This window comes from Myotis nattereri (genome assembly GCF_964212035.1).
Source record: "Myotis nattereri genome assembly, chromosome: 1".
NCBI classification, from domain to species: Eukaryota; Metazoa; Chordata; class Mammalia; order Chiroptera; family Vespertilionidae; genus Myotis; species Myotis nattereri.
In genome coordinates this window covers 130606605-130626977 of record NC_138075.1, presented here as the reverse complement: position 1 = coordinate 130626977, position 20373 = coordinate 130606605, and positions in this window count along the sequence as shown.

The window sequence follows — 20373 nt, the reverse complement described above, 5'->3', positions numbered from 1 at the left end:
AATTAGAAGGAAGTAAAAATTGATCATAATAATCTTCTATTGCATGTTCTATAGATCACAGAGATTGGCAAGCTATAGCCCATAACTCAAGTCGAAACCGCCACTTGTTTTTGTAAGGCCTGTGAGGTAAAACTTTTTATACATTTTTAAGTGGTTGAAAGTAAATGAAGAATAATGTTTTATGACACATGAACATTATCTGAAATTAAATTTCAATGGCCATAAATAAAGTTTTATTGGAACACACTCAATTCCATTTGTTTACACGTTATTTATAGATGCTTTCATGCTACAATAGCAGAACTGAGTTGGAACCGACAGAATAGTCTGCAAAGTCTTAATTAAAAATTATACTATCTGGCCATTTACAGACAGAGTTTGTTGACTCCTCTAAGAAAGGGCAGGTTTTCTAGAGAAAAATGAGGGTACAGGCTTAAAGATTAGGTGCCACAGATGACATTATAATAAGATTATTATGCAGAGCTTGGGGAAACTGAAGCCTTCCATCTATTAACATAAGCTGCTATAAATGCTGGTGTGCAGAGCCACCACACAAGCAAGTGTATGTCAGTTACAAAGAACAAAAACCATTCAAGACAGCAAAAATAAAGGGGTGAAACAGCATCATTGTTACCTCAGGATATGGGAATCCTAAGATTCAGGGAACTGAATTGTAGTCCTTCTGTAAGATGGATAGTCATCAAGCCTTTATTTTCCTCCTCCTTCTTCCTTCAGAGTCTCTTATCTCTAATTTGCTTCTGCCTCTTTTTTTTTTCCTCCACAGAGCATCTCTCTGCTCATTCATTTGCTTACACAAAGCTGCATCCAAATGGTAGTCTACACAACTGAAAGTCCACATGACCTCCCAGCTTGGCTCCACGTTGCAAATGGTTGTCTCTCCTAAGAGAGAAATCCGATTGCTCTGGCTCAGGGAGGTGCATGACTCAATCCAATTACAGTGGGGCCTTGACTTACGAGTTTAATTTGTTCCGTGACGGAGCTCGTAACTCAACTTACTCGTATGTCCAATCAAGAAGTGAACGAGTGAGACACGTGATGCTGGGCTGATGTTGTGGCATTCACTGTGACGTTTGCTGTGCCAACTAGTGGTGGGGTATCTGAAGCTGGCTCGTAACCCAAATTTTAGCTTGCAACTCAAAGCAAAATATCGGCCAAGAAACCGCTCATAACTCGAAAAACTCGTTAGTCGGGACATTCGTAAGTCAAGGCCCCACTGTAGTTGTAACCAAGGGGCTGGTTCAGATGCTCCACATCCCTTCTTCTGACCTGAAGGGAAAGAGTTTAAGGCAGTCATGTGTTCCAAAACAGTTTTGGTAGAGTTCCTACAATGGGCCAGGCCTTCATTTGCAAATGGTAAAGAAGTAGGGGCCGCCATCCGACTCTGTGGTCGGAAACTGTTAGACGGAAATAGTCACAATGTGAGGATTTCTGGAGTAGGGAGGTCCTCGGGGCAGATCTCGGTTTCTGTTAGAACAAGAGATGAAGAAAACATTTAGAGATGAAGCAGATTTTCTTGATGATGGACCATAGATTTGAGAGGGTGCTTTGGAAGGGAGTGAGGGAGTCAAAGGGGACATAGAGTCAGAGCATGAAATGGCTTTTGTACATATAGGTCCTATTAGAGATTCCTGCTATCTTCCCACCATGATGTAAGAAACAAAGTTATGTTAGAGAAACAAAGTTCCCCCAAACCTATGATGAGCTGAAACATGTTCCGTTATTGTGTGCATTCTGAAGGCATGCGCGGACCTCACCAAGACTGCCTTTTCTCCTATCGTCTTTATATGTCTATACTTGATCTTAGTCAAAAGGCCAAGAAGCAATCCTTTATATTTCTTCACGGTATTTAGCACTATCAGTCTTGTTACATATTTATTTATTTTGTTTTATTTTGTTTTGGCTATATTTCTAGTAGAGTTTCAGATACATTCCCATACTACTCTAGGTCCTCTCATTTTGATTTCTATCAGTGCAGGCAGGGTCCCTGATTCTAAGTGTGCACACGAGGCCACATTGAGTGCTGGTAACGCTGATTCTGAGTGAGCCTGGTTCCCACCAACCCACCACAACCACACATCTTAGTGTCAGAACTCTTCAGTGACACTAGGGTGGTGCGAAGCTCCCACTGCACACGGCCCAGGCCCACGCAACTTGATGTTTGAACCATCTGGAGATAGTCAGAATGGGGAGAAGACACAACCCACAGAGGAAAGAAAAGGAGGAGTCGCCAAGAAAGGAAATTAATGAAATTGAAGCATGTAACATGACAGAAAAAGAATTCAGAGTAATGGTTGTGCAATTCATTCATCGGATGGATGAGAAAATCAACAACCTATGCAAGAATCAGGAGGAAATGAAAAGTGATATAGCTACAATCAAAAACACCATGGAAGGTTTCAATAGTAGACCAGAAGAAGCAGAGGACCGAATTAGTGAGTTAGAAGATAAGGTAGAGAAACAAGCTCAATCTGAACAAAAACTGGATAAAAAAATTAAAAAGCAGGAGGAGAGCCTAAGGGAGCTTTGGGACAACATGAAACGAAGTAACATACGCATAATAGGGCTGCAAGAAGGACAAGAAGAGCAGCAAGGATTAGAAAATCTATTTGAAGAAATAATTACAGAAAACTTCCCTGATATGGGGAAGAAAAAAGTTACACAAGTACAGAGAGTCCCAAGCAAGATGAATCTCCAAAAAACCCACACCAAGACACGTCATAATAATGATGGCAAATGTTAACGACAAAGAGAGAATCTTAAAGGCTGCAAGAGAGAGGCAGAGTTACCTACAAAGGATCTCCCATTAGATTATCAAATGATTTCTCAACAGAAACACATCAAGCTAGAATGGAATGGAAGGATGTATACAAAGTGATGCAAAGCAAAGGACTGAATCCAAGAATACTCTATACAGCAAGACTACCAATCAAAATTGAAGGGGAAATCAGCAGCTTCGTAGACAAAAAAAAAAAAAGTCTAAGGTAGTTTATCACTACCAAGCCAGCAATGCAAGAAATACTAAAGGGAATGCTGTAAAAAGAAGAAATAGAAAGGGAGGAAGGAACACAGGCATAAAGTACAGAAATGGCCACAAACAAGTACCTATCGATAATAACATTAAACTTAAATAGATTAAATGCTCCAATCAAAAGACATCGAGTGAGTGAATGGATAAGAAAACATGACCCGCCCTAACCGGTTTGGCTCAGTGGATAGAGCGTTGGCCTGCAGACTCAAGGGTCCCAGGTTCGATTCCGGTCAAGGACATGTACCTTGGTTGCGGGCATGTCCCCAGTGGGGGGTGTGCAGGAGGCAGCTGGTCGATGTTTCTCTCTCATTGATGTTTCTAACTCTCTTTCCCTCTCCCTTCCTCTCTAAAAAATCAATAAAATCTATTTAAAAAAGAAAAGAAAAGAAAACATGACCCATATATAAAGGGTGTCTCAAAATTCACACAAGAAGTTATTTTGATAGAAAACACAGGTTTATAATAAAAAATTGTAAATTTTTTATTGATTCACAAAGTGTAAAGTATAGGGTTATGTATGGAATAGCACATCGGGTAAATAGCCTCCACGGCTTTGCTGGCACATACGCAAATCCCTGGTCTTCATTGGTCTTCACTGTCCCTGCTCCTGGGCCATAATTGGTACTTGGTAATGCTTATCAAATTGAAGGGGTTGAAATCAAAGGACAACAGTTATTAGAATCTGATTCAATAAACCAAGTAAAATTAGGCTTTTATTTTTTGTTGTTGTTGTTGTTAATGCTCATGCAAAATTCAAATCTTGCGTGAATTTTGGGACACCCTTTAGAAGGATCATACCTCAACATAATAAAAGCCATATATGACAAACTCTCAGCCAACATCATACTCAATGGGCAAAAACTAAAACCACTTACCCTGAGAAAGAAACAAGGCAGGGATGCCCACTCTCACCACTCCTGTTTGACATAGTACTAGAAGTACTAGCCATTGCAATTAGACAAGAAGAAATAAAAGGCATCCAAATTGGAAAAGAAGTAAAACTGTCCTTATTCGCAGATGACATGATATTGTACATAGAAAACCCCCAAGACTCTATAAGAAAACTACTAGACTTAATAAATGAATTAGGCAATGTAGCCAGATACAAAATTAACACCCAAAAGTCTATGGCTTTTCTATATACCAATAATGAACTCACAGAAAGACAAATTAAAAAAGCAATCCCATTTACCATTGCAACAAAAAAATTAAGATACCTAGGAATAAACTTAACTGAGGAGACAAAGGACTTGTACTCAGAACATTTCAGGACACTAAGAAAAGAGACAGAGGAAGACATGAACAAGTGGAAGAGTATACCATGTTCATGGATTGGTAGAATCAACATCATTAAAATGTCCATACTACCCAAAGCAATCTATAAATTCAACGCAATCCCCATTAAAATATCAATGGCATACTTCAAGGACCTAGAACAAATTCTCCAAAAATTCATCTGGAATAAAAAAGACCCCAAATAGCTGCAGCAATCTTGAGAAAGAAGAACAATGTTGGAGGGATCACAATACCAGTTATCAAGCTATACTACAAAGCCACTGTTCTCAAACTGCCTGGTAATTGCACAAGAACAGACATACAGACCAATGGAAGAGGACAGAGAACCGAAAAATCAACACAAGCCAGTATGTTCAATTAATATTTGACAAAGGAGGCAAGAGCATGCAATGGAGACAAGACAGTCTCTTCAATAAATGGTGTTGGGGAAACTGGACAGATACATGCAAAAAAAAATGAAACTAGACCACCAACTTACACCATACACAAAAATAAACTCAAAATAAACTCAAAATATAAGATGGGAAACCATAAAAATCTTGAAGAAGCCATAGGCAGCAAAATAGCAGACATTTGTCGTAGCAATATCTTTACCAATACAGCTCCTAGGGCAGTGATGGCAAACCTATGACACGCGAACTAACTTTTTGGTTGACTTTTCTTTGTTAAATGTCATTTAAATATATAAAATAAATATCAAAATTATAAATCTTTGTTTTACTATGGTTGTAAATATCAAAAAACTTCTATATGTGACACGGCACCAGAGTTAAGTTAGGGTTTTTCAAAATGCTGACACACCGAGCTCAAAAGGTTCGCCATCACTTTCCTAAGGTAATGGAGACTAAGGAGAAAATAAACAAATGGGGACTACATCAAAATAAAAAGCTTCTGCACAGCAAAAGAAACCATCAACAAAACAACAAGAAAGCCCACTGCATGAGAGAACATATTTGCCAATGCTATCTCAGATAAGGGTTTAATCTCCAACATTTACAGGGAACTCATACAACTTAACAAAAGGAAGATAAACAATCCAATCAAAAAATGGGCAAAAGACGTAAATAGACACTTTTCTAAAGAGGACATTCAGAAAGCCAAGAGACATATGAAAACATGCTCAAAGTCACTAATTATCTGAGAAATGCAAATCAAAACAACAATGAGGTATCACCTCACACCTGTCAGAATGGCTACCATCAACAAATGGCAAGTGCTGGCGAGGATGCAGAGAAAAAGGAACCCTCATACACTGCTGGTGGGAATGCAGACTGGTGCAGCCACTGGAAAACAGTATGGTATTTCCTCAATATATTAAAAGTGGAACTCCCATTTGACCCAGTGATCCCACTTCTGGGAATATATCCCAAGAAACCAGAAACACTAATCAGAAAGGATATATTCACCCCTATGTTCATAGCAGCATAATTTATAATAGCTAAGATTTGGAAACAGCCTAAGTGCCCATCAGCAGATAAATGGATTAGAAAACAGTGGTACACCTACACAATGGAATACTACGCTGCTGTAAAAAAGAAGGAATTCTTACCATTTGCAACAGCATGGATGGAACTGGAGAGCATTATGCTAAGTGAAATAAGCCAGTCCGTGAAAGATAAATACCACATGATCTCACTCATTTATGGAATATAAAGAACATTATAAACTGATGAACAAAAATACATAGAGGCAAAGCATCATTGAACAGACTGTTAAACTACAGGGGAAGGTAGGGGATGTGGGGTGGCGGGGTAAGAGATCAACCGAAGGACTTGTATGCTTGTATATAAACACAACCAACAGACGTAAGACACATGTGGGGTAGGGGGGAGGGCAAGTGCTGGGGGTTAGGGGAGGCCGGAGGGAGATCCATGAGGAAAAAAAAGGAGACATATGCACTACTATTTGTAATACCTTAAACAATAAAATAAAATTTAAAAAAGAAAAATGTGAGTTGCATGCACAGATTTGAGGGCTATAAACATGCAGCTGATAGTTGAAACTAGAGATTATAAATTCCCTTCCATAAAATCATGTCTACTGCTATGATTTTATCCTTTTTTATGGGATCTGTGCCATCATGTGGAGTCTGTTTTAGATAGTTGCTGTGATCTGAATGACCAGGAGTCCCTTATGAAAGAAGCCCAAGTGGGCTCCTCACCCCTTGCACCTGAGGACACAGCAGGAAATCTGCTCCAGGAAGAAGGCCCTCTCCCGATCATGCTGGCAACCTGATCTTGAAGCCCAGCCTCCAGAATTTCTGTTGTTTATAAGCCACTTATTTGGTCTTTTGTTCTAGCAGGCCAAATGAACTAAGGGTATTGGCTATGTTTGTCAAACACAAATCTTAACTTCCACAGCTGAGTCCTTTTTATTATTTTTTATTGATTTAACAGAGGAGAGAGAGAAACATCCATCAGCTGCCTCTCACACATGCTCATTCTGATCAGGGATCGAACTCACAACCTGGTATGTGCCCTGACCTGGAATTGAACCTCCTACCCTCAGTGCATGGGATGATGCTCCAGCCACCTGAGTCATACTGCCCAGGGCTGAAAGTCTTTTTAAATGAGTTGAGCCATGTGCTAGCAAGAAAAAAAGGACCATGTCCTGGGGCATGAAGTCTAAGCCACCAGCAGCAGCACTGCGTGCAAAGGCAACATGCTGCCCTTTCTGGAGGTGAGGGCTCTCTATAAGTGCAAGTACCAGGAAGAAAGTTCTAGTTTGTCTTGAGAGAATTTACATCGGCTGCAGATAAGGGGGTGGGGAAAGGTGAAGCAGGGCAGCACCGTCTGAAGGAACAGTTACTGCCTCTACTTGGTTACAGACAAGCTTCAGTAAGTTCGTACGTGTGTGGGACACACTGTCCTTGAATGGTGTTGATCCAAAGCCCTAAGACACACGCAGGAGGTGCCCACTGTGAGTATCACCTGGTCCACTGTCCCTGTCTCTCTCTCACTATCCAGCTGCTGTAATTTAGTTTAGACCAAGCATGTCAAACTCACAACGAATATTTTTGCGGCCCAACCAATATAACGGTATATATGAACGTTTTAATAAAAAATTCATAACTTAATGTTTACAATATCCTGTTACACATAATTATTAAAATGAATGACAACATTCGCTAATGACTACTATAATGGTGTTGCATTCATTTCTCTTATGTGCATTACTAATACTAGCAGTGAATATTTTAGCAGTTGATTGGCACATCATTAATGTTGTTTGGTGTGCGCCACAGGAAATATTTTGCTTCCGGAGAACAAGAAAAATAGGTTTATTTGCGTTATGCTTATTAATTTGTGCAGTTATTCAGTGTCTGGTAAGTTACTGTTCAAGAAAAAATATTTTTATTAAAATGTTCTATTATTTTATGTTAATGATTACTCGTTTATTTCAGTCCTCTGTATTCAGCATGTCTCTATCGAAATCAAGTGGTAGTAAAAATAAACGAAAAATTGCCGACGAACATCAGAATTTCCAAGAAAAGTGGGAATTGAAGTATTTTTGCTGTGAAATAAAAAACTAAAGTAATCTACTTGATGTGTAAAAATGCTATTAGTGTACCAAAGTTACACAACATTAATCGTCACTATGAACAACACAAATCAAAATATAATTACGAGGGATTAATGAGAAAAGTTGAAAGAGCTCAAGTTGGGACTGAAAAAACAACAGTTCACATTTACTAAAGTATCACAAGAAGCGGGGGGTGCATGCAAGCTACATCTTCTCGGAGTTGATAGCTAAAACACTCACCTTTTACTGAAGGTGATTTCATCAAGGAATGTCTAATTAAAGCTGCAGAAATTGTTAGTCCTGGAAATGTGAAGTCTTTCAAATAATCTCTTTGTCTCAAAATACAGTTGCAGAAAGAGTTACTGATTTGGCTGACAATTTAAGTATTCAGATCAAAGCAAAATCACCTAGTTTCAAAGCTTTTCCATTGCCTGTAATGAGAGTATGGACATTAGAGGTGTAGCTCAGTTAGCTGTGTTTTTTCGTGCTTGTGACACGGATTTCAACATTTTTGAGGAATTACTGGAACTAGTACCGATGCATAAAACTACAGGACAAGATATATTTGTTTCTAAACTTCTGCAAAAATACAATCTCCCTCTCTCAAAATTAACTTCTGTGGCTACAGATAGAGCTCCTTTGATGACTGGAAAAAACAATGGTTTCGTGGCATTACTGCAAAAAGAAAAAGTGAAATTTATGATGGGTCCAAAGATTCATCATATGCATTGCATTAAACATCAAGATTTATTATGGGTGAGATTCTGTCCCCACCCTCTTTACTGGGTGTTTGGTGTTTGGTTTATCTATTGGTTCTGTGGTGTTTTCTCTCTGTCTCTCTCTCTCTCTCTCTGTCTCTCTCTCTCTCTCTCTCTCTCTCTCTCTCTATATATATATATATATATGTATATATATATATATATACATATATATATAACCTAATAAAAGAGAAACATGGTAATTTGTGTACGACCGCTACCCTTCCCATTGGCTAATCAGCGAGATATGCAAATTAACTGTCAGCCAAGATGGCGGCCGGCAGCCAGGCAGCTTGAAACTAACATGAGGCTTGCTTGCTTCAGTGACGGAGGAAACCAACGTTCCCCGCCTGCTGCTGCAGGCCTCTGAGCCTGCAGTTTCAAACATTGTAACAAATATAGACACTAAACAAAACCCCAGAAACCAGCTTTCAGCTAGCCGGGATCTCAGGCCTGGAGTTGATACAGAGTTTCGATTGTAGAACCAAAACCAACCTGATACCTGCTTTCAGGAGCGGAGGCCTAAGAGCTAAAGCTGGCCCAGAATAAAAAAAAGAAAAAAAGAAAAAAAGGAGCAGTTAGGAGCTTCAGTCCCAGCCTGAAAACAGCCATCAGCCCATCACCCATCCTGGCCAGGCACCCCAGTGGGGACCCCCACCCTGAAGGGGGTGTGACCAACTGCAAACAGCCATCATCCCCTCATCCAGGCTGGACAGGAACCCCAGTGGGGACCCCCACCCTGATCCAGGACACCCTTCAGGACAAACCAGCCAGCCCCCATCCATGTACCAGGCCTCTATTCTATATAGTAAAAGGGTAATATGCCTCCCAGCACCGAGATCAGTGGAGCTGAGAGGCCTCCCAGCACTGGGATCAGCGTGACAGGGGGCAGCTCCCAAACCCCCTGATCTCCCTGTGCCTCTGTGTGTGACAGGGGGCAGGGCCACAACCTCCCTATCAGCCCTGCTCTGTTCATGACAGGTGAAGGCGCCTCAACCCCCTGATCGGCCCTGCTCTGTGCCTGATAGGGGGGAGCTCTCCAAACCCCTGATCACCCTGCAGCTCTGTATGTGACAGAGTGCGGCGCCCCAACCCCCTCACCCCACGGGCCCTACTCTGTGTGTGACGGGGTACAGCCATAACCTCCCCATCGGCCCTGCCCTGAGTGTGAGAGTGGCGGAACCCCAACCCCCTGATCAGCCGTGCTCTGTGGGTGATAGAGGACGGTGCCCCAACCACCCCACCCCCACCCCCCGCAAGGGCCCTGCTCTGTGTGTGATGGGGTAGAGCCATAACCTCCCCATCGGCCCTGCCCTGAGTGTGACATTGGCAGCGTCCCAACCCCCTGATCGTCCCTGCTCTGCTGGTGATAGAGGGCAGCACCCCAACCCCCTCATCCGCCTTGCTCTGTGTGTGACAGGGGGCGGTGCACCAACTCCCCTATCGGCCCTACTCTGTGAGTGACGGGGGGAACTCCCCAACCCCCTGATGGCCCTGCTCTGTGCGTGATAGGGGGCAGCACCCCAACCCCCGGATTGGCCCTGCTCTGTGCTTGACAGCAGGTGGCACCACAACCTCCCCATCGACCCTGCCTTGAGTGTGACAGGGGGCGGTGCCCCAACCCCCCAATTGGCCCTACCCTGAGCGTGACTGAGAGTGGCATCGCAACCTCCCAATCTGCCCTGCTCTGTGCATGACAGGGGGCAGCGCCCAAACTACCAAATCGGCCTTGCTCTGAGCCCAACCAGGGTCTGCACCTAGGGATTGGGCCTGCCCTCTGCCACCCTGGAGCAGGCCTAAGCCAGCAGGTCGTTATCTCCCAAGGGGTCCCAGACTGTGAGAGGGCACAGGCCGGGCTGAGGGACACGCCCTCCCCGCCGAGTGCACAAATTTTTGTGCACCGGGCCTCTAGTATATATATATATATATATAGATAGATAGATAGATAGATAGATAGATAGATAGATAGATAGATAGATGGCCTGGTGAACAAAATTCGTGCACTGGGGGGGGGGGTGTCCCTCAGTCCAGCCTGCCCCCTCTCACATACTGGGAGCCCTCAGGGGATGTCCTAGTGACGGCTTAGGCCCTCTCCCTGCTCCCCTTGGGTATAGGGCCTAAACCGCAGTCTGGCCTCCCTTTGTGGGAGGTGACTGGGCTGATCAGGGGAAGGCACCAGCCCCACCACCGTGCTGCTGCAGCCACTGCCAGTCACCACAGCCACCAAGGTTTTCCCATCAACACGGACTCCAGTCCCGTCACCATGAAAAAATGACAACTTTCTTTAGGCATTTTCAAGATGTGTCTTTCAAATAATAATAATTTCTTTATTATTTTTTTTTATCCTCACCTGAGGATATGTTTCCATTGATTTTTAGAGAATGTGGAAGAGAAAGGGAAAGACAGAGAGAAACATCAAAGTGAGAAGAACACTTTGATTGGTTGCCTCCTGCATGAGCCCTGCCCTGGGCCCCGGCCAGGGAGGAGCCTACAACCTAGGTACATGCCCTTGGTCAGAATTGAACCCAGACCCTTCCATCGGCAGGCCAAGGCATTATCCACTGAGCCAAACCGGCTAGGGCAGGATATGACATTTCTTAGCCCTCCAGCAGCGGACCTTCGCTTTTTTCGCCAGGAGTGTGGTGAAAAACCCTAGATCACCTTTTTGGATTCTTATTACCCAAGTTACTAAGAATATTACCAGTGGCATACAGGGAGCTTAGCCAATGACAGGTCAGAAAAGGTGTTTCCTCTGTAGTTCACACCGATCCTGGCTTGGCCCCCCTGGCCCAGGCCTGACAACTCTGGACCAGGCTTTAGGCCTGGGCAGGGGACCCCCATCTCCTCCCGATCACCAGCTCCACCCCCCGCCCAGGCCTGACAACTGGGCCAGAGGCATCGATCCCCATCACCCTCCAATCACTGGATCGGCCCCTAGCCCAGGCCTGACGCCTCCGCCAGAGGTGTCAGGCCAGGGCAGGGGACCCCCATCTCCCCCTGATCACCACCTCCCCCTCGCCCAGGCCTGACGCTTCGGCTAGAGGCGTCGACCCCCATCACCCTCCAATCGCCGAATCGGCCCCTTGCCCAGGCCTGACGCCTCCGCCAAAGGTGTCAGGCCTGGGTAGGGGACACCCATCTCCCTCTGATCACTGGCTTCTGGGTGGCTTCTGGGGCTTCTGGGGCCGGCCTGCGGCCAAGGATCAGATTCGATCACGGGCGGCAGGCAGGCGGGTACTGGGGTCGCACACGGGGGCCTGGATGGCGTCTCTTGCGCTGGTGGCTGCACTGTCCCGCCCTGCCTGCAGTATGCAAATTAGCCGGCATCTTTGTTGGTGGTTAATTTGCATATCGTGCTGATTAGCCCATGGGAGGTGTAGCAAAGGTATGGTCAATTACCATGTTTGTCTATTATTAGATAGGATATATTCTTCCTCTTTCTTTTCTCTCCTATATTTTTTGTCTTTCTCTCTTAGATATCATTTGTGCTCCCTTTTCTCTCCCCTAATTCTCTTTTCTCAGGTGGTTACTTATATTGGGGTTACTGGTGTCGTGAGTACATTCATGTTTTGTTCCCTTTGGGTCATGTCTTGCTAAGGTGAATTTTATCCAGTCTGGCTAAAGTGCTAGAGAGCAAGCCACATGACCCTACACCTGGAAAGGAAACTTCATTAACAAATGGGTCAATTACACCCTAGACCAGCCGAGGGCAAACGACGGCCCGCGGGCCAGATCCGGCCCGTTCAGCTGTTCTATCCGGCCCGCGGAGCTGAAAGAGCGGAGGGTTCTCTTGCTCTCCCCCCACTCCTTAACCAGCAGCAGTGTTAACATGGCAATGTCGGGAAACACGGCCACAGCTCCTTCTTCTGAGTCCAGTTTAAGAACCCATTGTGGCCCTCGAGTCAAAAAGTTTGCCCACCCCTGCCCTAGACCCAGCTACAGAGGCAGGAAGAAAGCGGCAGCGAGGGAGCAAAAGAGGAGTGTGTGGTTGTGGTGTGTGTGTCTGTGTGTGTGTGTCTGTGTGTGTGTGTGTGTGTGTGACTGAGACGCAGTTAAACACCGCAGGACCTTCAGGGACAGGGCTAACTGGGCATCCTAACTAAGCAGCCGCAGCTACCATTGCAAACAGTACTGTGAGGCCAGCTCCTCTTCAGAGGCCTCGCCTTTTCAAAGGGAAGAGCTGATGTAACTGAGGGCCCAGCCTCACCCCCACCCAGGGTGCCCTCAGGTAACACCTGGGATTCTACAGCCACCCCTGCCAGTGGCCTGCTACCTCGGCTGTGGTCCTACGGTCACCGAGTCTCCAGTCACCCCGGGTGCAGGTACCTGTGAGTTCTGAAGCACACTCCCCGCTGACCAGCCCAACACTTTAGTCCAGGGTACTGCAACCACATGAGCAGCAGACACGTGAGCAGCATGCTCCTGTCCAAGGAGCATCAGTCCCATGAGCAGCCTGCCGCAGGCCTAAGAACAGCAGGCTCATGTGGCCTGCCCCTGTCCAAGGAGCAGCAGCTGTGTGAGCGGCCCACTCCCACATCCGAGGAGCAGCAACCACACGAGCAGCCAGACCCGTCCAAGGGGCAGCAGCCACATGAACAGTTTGCCTACTTCTGAGGAGCGGCAGCCCTGCACAGCCCGCCCCCATCCGAGGAGCAGCAGCTGCGCACAGCCCTCACCCTGCACCAGCTCAAAGAACAGCAGCTACGCAAGCATCTTGCCCTTGTCCAAGCAGCAGCAGCTGCACGAACAGTCTGCCCAATCTGAAAAGCAGCATCTGTGTGAGCAGCCCACCCCCTTCTGAGGAGCAGCAGTTCTGAGAGCAGCCTGTCCCCATTCAAGGAGCAGCAGCAGCCCACCCTGGTCCGAGGAGCAGCAGCCACACAAGCAGAGTGCCCCTGTCCGAGGAACGGCAGGCCTGCTCAGCACACACCAGTCCGAGGAGCAGAGCCACATACAGCCTGCAGCTGTCCGACAAGCAGCAGCCAGGTGAATGGCCCATACCTGTCTGAGGAGGAGCAGCCACGTGTACAGCTCACTCCGGTCCAAAGAGCAGCAGTCGCGCGAGCAGCCCACCCCCATCCGAGGAGCAGCAGCCTTGCAATCAACCTGCACATGTCCAAGGAGCAGTAGCCCCACAAAGAGCCCACCACATCAGAGGAACAACAGCAGTGTGAAGCCAGCCCCCATCCAAGGAACATCAGCCTCGTGATCAGCACACCCTCTCTCTGGGGAACAGCAGCTGTGTGAGAAGCCTCCCCCCACCAGCCAGAGGAGCCACCATGGCTGTGAACAGCACCCACCAGAGGAGCTGCTGCCAACTGAGGAGTAGCTGCTACCACAACTGCCCGAGGAGCAACCACAGACCGAGGAGCCACAGCCACCCACGGAGCTACCGCTGAACGACTCAACATCTACATCTGTAGGTGAGATCAAACATGGGTAGACAAGGAAACCCCCAAAGGAAAGAAAAGGAGGACGCGCCAGAAAAGCAGCTAAGTGAAACAGAGGCGTGCAAAATGCCAGAAAAAGAATGCAGAATAAGGGTCCCAGAGTGCATTAAACAGATGGAGAAAATAATCAACAACTTATGCAAGAATCAAGAAGAAATGGATGAAAAAAATCAACAACTTATGTAAGAATCAAGAACAAACGAAGAGTGATATAGCTGCAATAAAAATCACCATGGAAAGTTTCAACAGTAGACTAGGAGAAGCGGAGGACTGAATGAGCAAATTAGAAGACAGGGAAACAAAACACACCCAAACTGAACTGCAATTGGAGAAAAAAATTAAAAGACAGAAGGAGAGCCAAAGGGAGCTATGGGAGAACATGAAACGAAGAAACATACAAATAATAGGGGTGCCAGAACAACAGGAAGAGGAACAAGGGTTAGAAAACCTATTTGAAGAAATAATGTCAGAAAACTTCCCTGAGGTGGGGAAGAAAAAAGTCACCCAAGCACACAGAGTCCCAAACAAAATGAACCCGAAAAGACCCACACCAAGCCACATCATAATTACCATGGCAAATGTTCAGAACAAAGAGAGAATCTTAAAGGCTGAAAGAGAGGAGGGAAAGTTACATACAAGGGATCTCCCATTCGATTATCAAATGATTTCTCAACAGAAACACATCAGGCCAGAAAAGAATGGACGGAAATTTACAAAGTGATGCAAAGCAAGGGACTGAATCCAAGAATACTCTATCCAGCAAGGCTATCATTCAAAAATTGAAGGGGAAATAAAAAACTTCACAGAAAAAAAAAGGTTAAGGGAGTTTATCACCACCAAGCCAGCAATGCAGGAAATGCTAAAGAGACTGGTGTAAAAATAAAAAAAAAGCTAAGAAAGAACACAGGCACAAAAACAGAAATGGCTACAAACAAGTACCTTTCAATAATAACTTTAAATGTGAATGGACTAAATGCTCCAATCAAAAGACATCGAGTGGCTGAATGGATAAAAAAACATGACCCATATATTTGCTGTCTACAAGAGACCCACCTCAGAATAAGGGACTCACACAGACTGAAAGTGAAGAGATGGAAAAATATCTTTCAGGCAAATGGAAATGAAAAAAAAGCTGGGATAGCAATACTTATATCGGACAAAATAGACCTCAAAGTGAAGGCCATAACAAGAGATAAGGAAGGCCACTTCATAATACTAAAGGGATCAATACAACAAGAGGATATATCCTTGAGAAACATATATGCACCCAATGCAAGAGCACCCAAATACATAAAAAAAACTCCTGGACAATATAATGGGAGAGATCGACAACAATACAGTCATAGCAGAGGACTTTAATACACCACTGACATCACTGGATAAATCCTCAAGACAAAAAATCAGCAAAGAAACAGCAATCCTAAATGACTCACTAGATCAGATGGACTTAACTAACATCTTCAGAACATTTCACCCCAAAGCCACGGAATATACGTTCGTCTCAAGTGCACATGGGACATTTTCAAAAATAGACCACATATTGGGTCACAAGCAAAGTCTCCCCAAATTCAAGAAGATTGAAATCATACCAAGCATTATCTCAGACCACGATATCATAATATCAGAAATAAACTACAATAAAAACAACACAAAATACTCAAACACTTGGAAGCTGAATAGCATGCTATTAAATATTGACTGGGTTCCAATAAGATCAAAGAAGAAATTAAAAACATCCTGGAAACTAATGACAATGAAAACACAACAATCCAAAACCTATGCGACACAATGAAAGCAGTCCTGAGAGGGAAGTTTATAGCTCTACAGGTCTACCTCAAAAAACAAGAAAAAATGGTAGTAAATCATCTAAATCTACATCTCAAAGAATTAAAAAGAGAGCAACAAGAAAATCCCAGAGTGAGAAGAGGAAGGATATAATAAAGATTAGGGCAGAAATAAATAACATAGAGATTAAAAAAAAAATACAGAAAATCAATGAAACCAAGAGCTGGTTCTATGAAAGGATAAACAATATTGACAAACCTCTAGCCAGGATCACCAAGAAGCAAAGAAAGTGGGCCCAAATAAACAAAATTAGAAACGATAGAGGCGAAATAACAACAGACCCCACAGAAATACAAATGATTGTTAAAAAATTCTATGAATAACTATACTCCAACAAACTAGACGACCTGGAGGAAATGGACACATTCCTAGAAAAATACAACCTTCCAAAACTCACTCAGGAAGAATCTGAAAATCTCAATAGGCCAATAACTATGGAAGAAATTGAAGCAGTCATCAAAAAGCTTCCCGCAAACAAAAGCTCAGGGCCAGATGGCTTCACTGGGGAGTTTTACCAAACATTCAAGGAAGAACTAAAACCTATCCTCATCAGACTACTACAAAAAATTCAAGAGGAAGGAACACTTCCAAACTCATTCTATGAAGCCAGAATCACCCTAATACCAAAACCAGGGAAAGACAACACAATGAAAGAGAATTACAGGCCAATATCCCTCATGAACATAGATGCCAAAATCCTCAACAAAATCTTAGCAAATCGGATCCAGCAGTACATCAGAAAGATCATACACCATGACCAAGCAGGATTTATCCCAGGGATACAAGGATGGTACAATATCCGCAAATCAATAAATGTGATACATCATATAAACAAATTGAAAGAAAAAAAAACACATAGTCATATCAATTAATGCAGAAAAAACATTTGACAAAATCCAACAACCATTTCTGATAAAAACTCTCAGCAAGATGGGAACAGAAGGATCATACCTCAACATAATAAAAGCCATATATTACAAACCCACAACCAACATCATACTCAATGGACAAAAACTAACACCATTTCCCCTAAGAACAGGAACAAGACAGGGATGCCCACTCTCACCACTCCTGTTCAACATGGTACTAGAAGTATTAGCCATTGCGATTAGACAAGAAGAAGAAATAAAAGGCATCCAAATTGGAAAAGAAGTAGTAAAACTGTCCTTATTCATAGATGACATGATATTATGCATAAAAAACCCCAAAGACTCCATCAAAAAACTAGTAGACTTAATAAATGAATAGGCAATTTAGCAGGATACAAAATTAACCCCAAGAAATCTATGGCATTTCTATACACCAATAGTGAACTTACAGAAAGAGAGACTAAGAAAGCAATTCCATTTACCATTGCACCAAAAAATTAAGATACCTAGGAATAAACTTAACGAAACAGGTAAAAGAACTCTACTCAGAAAACTACAGGACGTTGAAAAAAGAGATAGAGGAAGACATAAACAGTTGGAAAACGTACCATGTTCATGGATTGGTAGAATCAACATCATTAAAATGTCCACACTACCCAAAGCAATCTATAAATTCCATGCACTTTCCATTAAAATGCCAATGGCATATTTCACAGACCTAGAACGAACTCTCCAAAAAATCATCTGGAATAAAAAAAGACCCTGAATAGCTGCAGCGATCCTGAGAAAGAACAAAGTAGGTGGGACCTCAATACCAGATATCAAGCTGTATTACAAAGACACTTTTCTCAAAACTGCCTCGTATTGGCACAAGAACAGACATATAGACCAATGGAATAGAATAGAGAGCCCAGAAATCGGCCTGAACCAATATGCTCAATTAATATTGGACAAAGGAGTCAAGACAGTCTCTTCAATAAATAGTGTTTGGAAAATAGACAGATACATGCAAAAAAATGAAACTAGACCACCAAATTACACAATACACAAAAATAAACTCAAAATGGATAAAGACGGGAAACAATAAAAGTATTATAGGGCGACAAAATCTCAGACATATGCCGAAGCAATTTCTTCACCGATACATCTCATAGGACATTGGAAACTAAAGAAAAATAAACAAATGGGGCTACATCAAAATAAAAGCTTCTGCACAGCAAAAGAGACCATCAACAAAACAACAAGAAAGCCCACTGCATGAGAGAACATATTTGCCAATGTTAGCACCGATAAGGGTTTAATCTCCAACATTTATAGGGAACTCATACAACTTAACAAAAGGAAGATAAACAATCCAATCAAAAAATGGACAAAGGACCTAAATAGACACTTTTCAAAAGAGGACATTCAGAAAGCCAAGAGACATATGAAAACATGCTCAAAGTCACTAATCATCCGAGAGATGCAAATCAAAACAATAATGAGGTACCATATCACACCTGTCAGACTGGCTATCATCAACAAATCAACAAACAACAAATGCTGGAGAAGATGTGGAGAAAAAGGAACACTCGTGCACTGCTGGTGGGAATGCAGACTGGTGCAGCCACTGTGGAAGACAGTATGGAGTTTCCTCAAAAAGTTAAAAATGAAACTCCCATTTGACCCAGTGATCCCACTTCTAGGAACATATCCCAAAAAACTAGAAACACCAACCAGAAAGGATATATGCACCCCTATGTTCATAGCAGCACAATTCACCATAGCTAAGATCTGGAAACAGCCTAAGTGCCCATCAGCAGATGAATGGATTAGAAAACTGTGGTACATCTACACGATGGAATACTATGATGTTGTAAAAAAGAAGGAATTCTTACCATTTGCAACAGCATGGATGGAACTGGAGAGCATTATTGCCAAGAGCATTATGTGAAGTAAGCCAGTCAATGAAGGATAAATACTACATGATCTCACTTATTTATGGATAATAAAGACCATTATAAACTTATGAACAAAAATAGATACAGAGGCAGAGCAGCCTCGAACAGACTGTCAAACTACAGTGGGAAGGCCGGGGAGGGTTGGGGGGCAGGTGGGGTGGGTAAGATCAACGGAAGGACTTGTATGCATGCATATAAGCATCACCAATGGACATAAGAGACTGGGGGGTAGGGGAGGCCAGGGGATTGTCAAGGGCGGGAAAAACAAAGGAGACATATATAATACTCTCCATAATACTTTAAGCAATAAAACAATTTAAAAAAATAAAAAATAAAATAACCGTAAAAGATTTATTATGGATGAAGATAATAAACATGGAAAATGTGATGACACCTATCAAAAAATTATCAATTTCATAAGATCTCGAAGTTTAAATCAGGGACAGTTCTCCACTTTCCTAAGTGAATTAGTGAATATTCGGCTTGTCCTACTATGCTGAGGTAGGGTGGCTATCCTGCTCCAAGGTTCTTACGCAATTCTGGGACTTGAAAGAAGAAATATATCAGTCCTTAATAACTAAAAATCAAGACACAAGCCTGTTTTTTGACACTATATGGTCGCAAGATTTATCCTTCATGGATGATATAAAACACACAAATCAAATTTAAAACTGCAAGGAAAAGATCAGATTATTACAAATATGTGTGACCAAGTCAAAGCATTCAGATGTAAGCTAGTTCTTTGGGGAAAGCAGTTGAAAAAGGAAGATTTAACACACTTTCTGACCTGCAACCTGAACAAATTAAGTTTATCTGACCTGCAACCTGAACAAATTAAGTTTAGGTGAAACCACATCGTATCAAAAATACGCAGAAAAAAAGTTTTGTCCTAGAACTGAATTTTAAACAAGATTTGCAAATTTTAAATGTTTGGAAGACAAGTTTTCTTCGATTTTTTCAATATAGAATCAGTACCTAATCAAATGCAAATGGAGATCATTGAAATCCAGTGTGATTCAGATTTGAAGGCAAAATTCAGTGAAGTTGGTATGCCTGAATTTTACAAATATTTACCTGCCAGGTGTGAAAATACTCTAAAATTCGCATATGAAATTATTTCCATGTTTGGAACTACTTATCGGTGTGAGCAGTTATTACAATTATGAAAAGAAATACGTCTCCTGTCAGATCCAGAATTACTGACGCTCACCTGGGGTCAGTTTTGAAAGTGATCACTGCGAACAAGATTTCCCCGAAGTAGGAAAGAGAGTAGCAGAGAAGAGATGCCAAGCGTCAGGAAGAAAACATTAATTGTATCATTGCTCTTGTTCTTTTCGTTTGTACAGCATACTTTTCGAATTAAACCTATGTTTCTATGAAAAATGAAGCTTTTGTTTTTTTGCAGCCCACATAAACTTAAACCTTATTTGGCCAGTTAGCCTTTGAGTTTTACATGCTTGGTTTTTAGATTGTCTTGGGATTTTTATCTTGTCACATAACTACAGGAGTGCAGTGTAATAAACCACACGAAAACCTAGTTCCCTGAAAGAAAAAATAAAGGTCAATGTCATAGGTTTCAGAACGGTTATGCGCAATCATTAACAAAATTTAAAGGTACAGTTTTAATTGCGAACAGCAAAGAGG